This window comes from Ceratina calcarata, unplaced genomic scaffold (genome assembly GCF_001652005.2).
Source record: "Ceratina calcarata isolate Rehan_Ccalc_2016 unplaced genomic scaffold, ASM165200v1 scaffold390.2, whole genome shotgun sequence".
Classification (NCBI taxonomy): domain Eukaryota; kingdom Metazoa; phylum Arthropoda; class Insecta; order Hymenoptera; family Apidae; genus Ceratina; species Ceratina calcarata.
The window spans coordinates 565,137-573,450 of record NW_017162324.1 but is presented as its reverse complement, the minus strand read 5'-3'; positions in this window follow the sequence as shown (position 1 = coordinate 573,450).

Here is an 8,314-nt window from a genome sequence, read left to right as displayed (position 1 = left end):
TCAAATGAAAAAAATATAAATGTAGTATATTAAAATATAAAAAGAATCTTTCGTAAGTAATTAAACTCATTTCAATCTGTATTAAAGTGAATAATGTATTTCTTTCTTACTTTTGAATAATTGAATTTCTTATTAACTATTGAAACGATTTACTTGTGCTTGTATACTGGAATAAAATAACAGTACTAAATAAAATTCTCTCTGATCTAATTACTGTTTTTCGTACCAATGGAATAACGTCGATAATTACTTTCCAAATCCGTTTTATTCGTTCTTTTTTTTATTATTGGAGAACGCGGAATAATCGCGTTCCCAAAAGCGATTCGAGCCATGACGTTCATTCCGCGTGTCCGCGCGTTGTGGCCAACGAAAATTCCAGGCACAACTTCCTGTTTCCAAATGGGCTGCCGTTCCAGCTATATTGGTCGCCGCGCTGCGCGCGCTTCGGAGGGACGGGCATCGACGTGTATCAAAATAATGCGAATTTCGAGGCCGATATTTTCGTGAACTTTTTCAATTTCAAGTTTCGCGAGGCCGTGAGCCAAGTTACCACTAGTCGTCGGGCCAGCTCGAATGAGAAACACGATAAATGGCGGTGGGAACGTCTCTGTCATTTTTTAAATTAAATTCTACGCCCCGCGTAGTTTCAGTTCGGGCCGGTTGATCGTTGATTTCGAACACGTAAAATTTCACGCATCCGCATTGCGAACACGACGGCGGACGCAATGCGAGTTCGGAATTTTTAGATCTCGGTCGAGATTCTGAATCGTTCGGCGATAGAACTCTGAAAATTATTGTAGAACGAAAGTTAATTAAATGTGCGTTCGTGTACAGTGTCTTAGCTAAAAGCAACCAATTAAATATCTCTGGATAGAAAATAATGTAAAATGCACTAAGGGAAAATAATAATAACTGGGACTGACTTAGTACTATTCTAAGTGAATAGACAGCCAAAAGTAATAATTAATTTGAAGAAAAGTATAATTCGTATTCCTAAAATGACACAAGTCAAAAACCTATATTTTTTAGTTATCACTATTCAAGAATTGGATAAAGAGTCCTGTATCAAATAGAAGTGTACCAAATTAGCTTCAAGTCCCATTCTTTATAAGGCACTATAGTATAACGTCACACTTTTCGTTTTGAAGCTGCCACTATTGATTTGGCAAGAGTGACACATTGGCAAATAAGTATGCAATTCTAATATCAAATCACTTTTTCCTTGCATCCACAAATGTTCCCAAAATGTTTGATTACATAATTGTTACTTGTTAAGCTCATTCAATAATCTTTCCAAATTTTCCCAAAATATTAACTTTTCACTTGTGGGAATGGGGGTGTCGTTATAATATGCAAAGAACCGTCAGAATTTATGTTGAAATTTCTCAAGTGCCTGTATGCGAGTTTTATACTATGGAGACCAGACCGTGGAACAGTATTTTAGAGTTGATATAACCAAAGAGCAATAAAATATTTTTGAGTTATAGTTAGCTATGAAAAAGCTTCACAACAGGATTTAAATAATTTCGAATGAAGAATAGCCGGCATCAAAAATTTTTTGTCGGTTCATTTATTCTGGCTTTTGACTCTTTTAACATTTTTCATATAGAAATCTGTCCTTTTTTCTATCGTATCTTGCAACCGGTAAAAAATATTAAATTTTTAATCAGCTTAGCGTACGACGAACGTGGTTTTCATCTCTTTCTATTCTTTAACGCGATAAAATATCAAAGAGAGTTTTACTTCAAAATATTAAAATCAATATGTGAATTTTTCAAATTTCACACCCTAGTGGAATGGAACATGCTTTTACGTGTTTCTCAATATTCAGGAAATTTGATGAATTATTGGTTTGTTTTTCGTTTCACGAAGGCGACCTATACAAATACTTGAAAGTCAATTTCAGGATTGACAGTGAAAAGACGTAAATTATATATTTAAAAAATCTTCAATACCTTTCAAATTTCATAACTTAACGTCTTAATTTATGTTCGTAGAATACTTCTATTCTACAGGGTGTTCCGGAAAGATTGTTAGAGCCGAAAATGGCAGACCAAAGGAAATTGTTGTTCACAATGCTCCTCCCCATCTGCCATTTTCGGCTCTAACAATCTTTCCGGAACACCCTGTATATACGATAATTAGTACGGGTCAAGTCGCGAAAGAGCTATTGTGTGATAGAAACAATACACATTGGTCATTTATAGTTTGACCGTTTCTGTCATTCGCGTTAATTGAGCCGTGTATAAATCACTGTCCAAATAAGTACCTATATTTTTCGTCATAGTTTATGAACGTGTCTACTTATTAACCGAATTATCTGTGCGCCCGAATACGTTCGGTTTGGCGACAGCACGGCGCGGCACGGCGCGATATGAACGATTTAATCATGGCAACGCGCTGCGCAAACAATGCCAATATGTTTCATTGTTGCCTTGTTTATGCACGGCCATTAGACCAACAGACGTCCTTCAACGTTTTAATTAAACGCCTCTTCGAAAATTGGACACAATTTTCGGGTCGACGATTATCCGCGTATCCGTATTTTCGAAACGCGAGAGAACAGCGACTGGGCAGAGTCAACGGCAGCCAGATGCCAATACATTCTATTAGCGTTCGCGTGAAAATTAATTTGAAAACACGTGCATAACGAGAAGTTGATTCGCCGTTCGTTTCCGAGCGAGCATCGCGATCTGATTTCGTAGCGATCGATGTCGGTACAGAATTGAAAATTAGAGTACGAATTGCGATTCGATTTAAATGGAAAAAAACAGGATATTAAATCAGGAGTCGAAATTCTGTTACAGCCGATTGGCCGGGGCAGCTCGAATTCAGATTCCGATATCCACACTCGGCACGCTATCTACGATCGTGAATTTAGGATTTTGTTGAGTTAAGCGTATCAGTTTTGCCGGAACAAATCGGCTTTCGCGAATGAATGTGCAATAATACCATCTAACTGACGCGTCCGACTAAATTTGTGTTACGATATATTGTCGCATTAATACCGTGTACCTAATCCCTCTACTGAAAATTCGGAACTGTTTCATTTCTGAAATTCCGTGACCTGATTTATAAACTACAGCCAATCGTTGTGAAACATTCTCGTACACTGACGTGGAAATTTTTTTTCGTATTGCTTTATTAATTACATTTTTACACGAATTGACATTTTATAACATTTTTAAACGCAAGTACGTTTAAACGTACATGAGAAAGTACAATACAAATTATTATATTACAATGGAAGTTCTCGTGATACCCCCGACGACTTAATAAAATAGGCGAAGCTAGTGGCTTTCGATTTACTCCACGTTAGCTGACAGTTAATTAACAGGGCAATTTCCGTAAGGAGATATAATTGTGAAACCGAATAATTAGGGGGTGGCTAATTATAATTCACCGGGACCCTCGAGTTACCGCGTGTGCCGTAGTTCCGTAACACTAAAATCCTTAATTATCATCCTTAATATATTTGACAACGCGTGCGTGGAGGAAGCAACACAAACCGGAAGTGGAAAGTACACGTTCGCTTCCGCCTAGTTCCCGACCGTTTCCGACCGCTTTTCTAAGTAATTTATAGGAAATTTCTCGGTGGGAAGCTAAGATCTAGAGAACGGCGAGCGAGTCGCGATGCACCGGACTGATTAGCAGGCTGACAAACTGTACTGCAATTTCTTTTTACATAGAAATATGTACGCTTGAAATGAAACAACGTCCGTGGAAAAAACAACGTCGATTTATTGCCATATTTAATAGTGGGATATTGTAAGCCGCTGATCCGTACTAGGAGATGGGAGGATTACGTGTTTAATCCCATTCGTTCTGAGTTTTCTCCATCAAGGAAATAAAACCTTGAATATTTTAGTGGGACGCGAGGTTTATTCAGTAATTTTCTTCTTACAGAAAATAATAATTCCATAACGTAATAAAAGAAATTTTAGATGTCAGGTAAAATTTTAAACAGGTATATTCGTACAAGTGAGAACGTCACTGGACAGTACAGTTGGAGTTCGCAATTGCGCTTGTTCAAACAACATGAAACTTTACTTGATAAAAGTTTTTACGGTACGAGAGAGTACGCGATTAATTCGGTGACACTGTTGGAAACGCGTGATTAAGACAGCACGCAAAGCGTTTAACACATTCCCGGATGCTTCTTCGTCTTTATTCCCGTCCTGCAAAAAGCTTAAACGGTGGAAGATTGCACAGTAAATTTATCGGTCTGCGAACAACAAAGCGTTACAAATTCTGATAAATCCCCACCGCGTTGTAGTAAAAACTGACTGAACGCGAAATCAATCTCTCACTAATGATCGTTCGATGCTTCGCTTCAATTCACATTCGTCGATGCTATTTATCTTCGGCATGTACTTATTCATGCTTACGTTCGCTTCATTTGAAACCAGATGTTCACATGTTAGAAAAAGGCATGAAGTTTGAAGGTATTAAATTCTTAACAGAAGGAGTTCGTTATACGATTTTATCTCAGAGACTCAAAAATTGTAAGACAAACTATTTTACAATAAAAATATGCATTTCTCTCATAAAATTGGGATAGGCATTAAATTTATTACATTAAATAATCATTTCTGCATAAATGTTATAATTAAAAATGTATAGTGGATTTAAACCTACAAGAATAATGTCGCGCATTATTTGAAAATTAAAATTTCCTCATAAGCAGTGAAATCAATCATAATTCTTTAGAAACTCAAATTGTCTGGCTATCGCGTCGTTTGACAAAATGATGGACGCGCTCGACGGCACACAGCAATTCATAATCGCATCTTTGTTAGCTTTGGCAGCTTCCAAGCTTACGAGCTTGCGTGAGGCGAGCAAGTAAAGCTATCAATACATCAAATATATGCATAATCACGTATACGGTGTGACCCTTTGGTAGTTTAATCGACAGATCGCGTACACGCGCAGGTAATACATACTTCCTGGGCCTCGATAACCATTACCGAATCATGCCAGTTGATGTGTTCGTTGAATAACACGTGGACGCGCACGTCAAATGCAAATTCCTTTGACACTATACCACATGCCTGCACTTCGGCTCGCATTTAGAAGAAGCAGATTAAGGTAGTTGGTGTCCTGCTTAAAAATAAACAGCTACTAATCTTTCTTGTTAAAAATCTATACGTTAAAAAAGATGAATTTGGATTATTATATTATTTCATAAAATAAGAATGGAGCACAATTTCAAATAAGACAAAATAAATTTCGTTTTGACTTTATTTCTTCCATGACAGCTGTAGAGTGGAATTATGAAATTCTTACAGATATAGGCCACACGTAAAACATGTTAGATACTGCAGTTCTAGGAATATGCTAAAAGATTAGAATTCATCTTGAAAAGCGGTTAATACATGAGTTGTGGGAGTTGCAGTCCCGGGCGAAGTATTATAAATTTAAGGATATGAAGGATAGTGGTTGTCCCATCTTTATACGCAATTTTTCAAATGCTTCCGGGAGAACACCGCCTGACGAAGCACGTGGCCCCGCAGTTGCACCCGCGAGTCATATTTTATTCATCGGGACACGGTTGGGCATCTTGATTTATGGATGCCGATGCCAGAGGTATCCAGGCTTGCTGTTTACATCTCCGTTACTTACCATTACGGGCAAATAAGCTTATAAACTTCGCCGTACTTGCGTCGAGTAAGCAAACGTGAAATAATTGATCTACGCCGTTGCTCGTGTAAAGTTCCGACGTAAACCAGTAAAAAATGTATTTTCGTGTAAACTGTGTTCATTTAAGTACTCGCATACTCAGGCGAACGTTCCAAGGCAAACTTTCTAAATGAAATAAAAAATTACGTTCTAGAGTATTACACGTATTAAATAATAACTCCATTATGAAAATGAGATCGACTGAACCGACACGGTGAATTTTACATTATTTCCATGTAATCGATGAGCAAGTCAAGCAAAGTGTTTAATTTAAGTCTTTATACGATTTCACAAAATTCTCGAAAGAAGGCAAAATATTAGGATTTTAATTACACTTTTGTTTACGGGTTCAATTTAAGGATGTATAGGCTATACATATACTTAAACAAAGCTNATACTTAATTGGATATTTCCTTCTATACTTTTTAGCACGTAGCTATTTATTATTAGCATTATTCTTCCGACGTCTGATTTCTTTTTAATTATAGGAAATACGTTTTTCTAAGGTACATAAACTTTTGGGTTTGACTGTATAGCCAATACATCCTTAAACTTCGTCTCAGTTGTCTTCTCTCCAGCAGTGATCTGGCATAAAATGAAGAATGGTTGATCGGCTTACGTGCTTTCATACTTTAGCGAATAAGGTTCGGTAACGGGTAGCCTGAATTTAATGTCAAACTAGTTTGCATGTTGACAAGCCCATAACCCAGCCAGATGAGATACGAGCCTGGTGAATAGTGTGCGGTCAGGGCAACTTCAAGCTTTCAGTACTTTGATCTTGCAGCTAAACGGGAAACGACGCGAAATTCGTTGTGAATGAAACTGATAGTAGAAATAAACGTGGAACACAATTCTCTGTCATTTTGTATCATAATTGAGGTAATAATGAAAAATAAGTATAAAAACGATTGCGTTATGACATCAAAATAAAAGATAATTGTTTCTTTTTATTGTAAACGAAGGAATGTTCGAGTGTGAATGCCATTTGATGAAGTATTTTTTTTTTCGAAGCGTGGGTGTATCTTGGGTGTACCATTCGCGAAAACTTAGCAAATTTGCAATATGAACTTTCAATAAAGTTTGAAGCTGTTCACCGGAACTTTGGGGGAAGCATGTCGAAAAGCTGACTTCAAAGATTGGGAGGTTTTTCAGAATCTTCGAAATCTACGAGAACAGAAAGAAGCGAGGGAAACTTCACGAAAGTAGAAAAGAATAATTCACTTTTCTCGTTTGCATATTATTTAATTATCACAGGCGTCGTTTTGAAAACTTCAATTTTCGCAATCCTCCGAAGGGAGAGATTAAGTCCGTCACGGGATCAGACCTTCGATTTTCTTCGGATCGTATTAGCATCCTCCTTTCCCTGTAGAAAAACGGACCTGGCAGCGCCTTCTTAGAAGTTGCCACCTACTCCATTTTCCCGCCCACTCCATTCGCGCGTTCGACCGGACGCGGGAAGAGACCGGAAACCGTGAGAACTTGCCCGAAGACGTAAATTTCTCACGGTTCTGTTGGTCGATAACGCGAACCGGACGACGTATCAAAGATACGTGGCGGCGGTTTTGCGGGCTTCCGGTTAATCCACGGGAAATTTCCAGGCAACAGAACTGGCGAAGTTGCTTCCACCAGGGTTTGCCCCATCTCCCAGCTCTTTCCAATTTCCTACGGGCTATACGATAGAAACAAAAGTTACGTCTTGCGTTTCCCGGCCGAACCGAAACGCGGCTTGCGCGGCTTCCGGTCCGTTAGAAGACCCGTTTGACACCTTCAACCACGTCGGATCGATAAGCATTTAGCTGTTAGGAAACTTGGTAACTCTACATCGACAACTTAATAAATTATAATACACAGGATAATTGATTTAAAAATGTTTGTCTTAAAAGAAATTCCAATAATTAAACGTAATAGGAAATTCTAGATTTTATTTGAATGTTTCGTAAATGTTCATATTAATTTTACTCGGATGAACCTTATAATAAGCTGGTGCATTGATGTAAGCTTATCGGTTGGTTTAATGCCGAGCGACTGACTGTCAAATCGATATATTTTACCAGGACCGCAGGACTTGATAGTTGCATGACGGGGAAACTTGCCGTCGTGCTGCGAACCGTGTCTCGAAACTTGGTATCGATTATTAATTAACCAGAGACCACTATTGACAATTTGATGTGGACGCATTAGGATAATTTTATCTGTCAATATACATGATTAAATTGGCTGTCGTTACTAGCTCAGTGGATTAATTTATCGGTTATTGGTGATTTAATCCCAGCGTCAATTTTTGTCAAAAGTTCAAAGTTTCTTAACGAAGTATATTCAACCCTTCGTAATTTTTTGCCTCACGTTAAAGTGCTTTTGACTTTGACATGGGTATTGATCCTTCCTGAAATTGGCTGACAGCAGATAAGGTAATTGACTCTGACACATAATGGAGTTTCAAACTGAAGAGGAAACTAATCTACTGAACTAGAAACGGGCAAATGACAATCGTACAATGTTTGCCGCACAATCACAATATAGATATGCGAGCAGATTTCAGTGGGTCACTTTATGGACTCTCGTAGAGTCTATGACACTATTTTCTTGTTATATAAATTTTTAGCTATCACTAATTGTCGTGTAGTATGTTACGTTC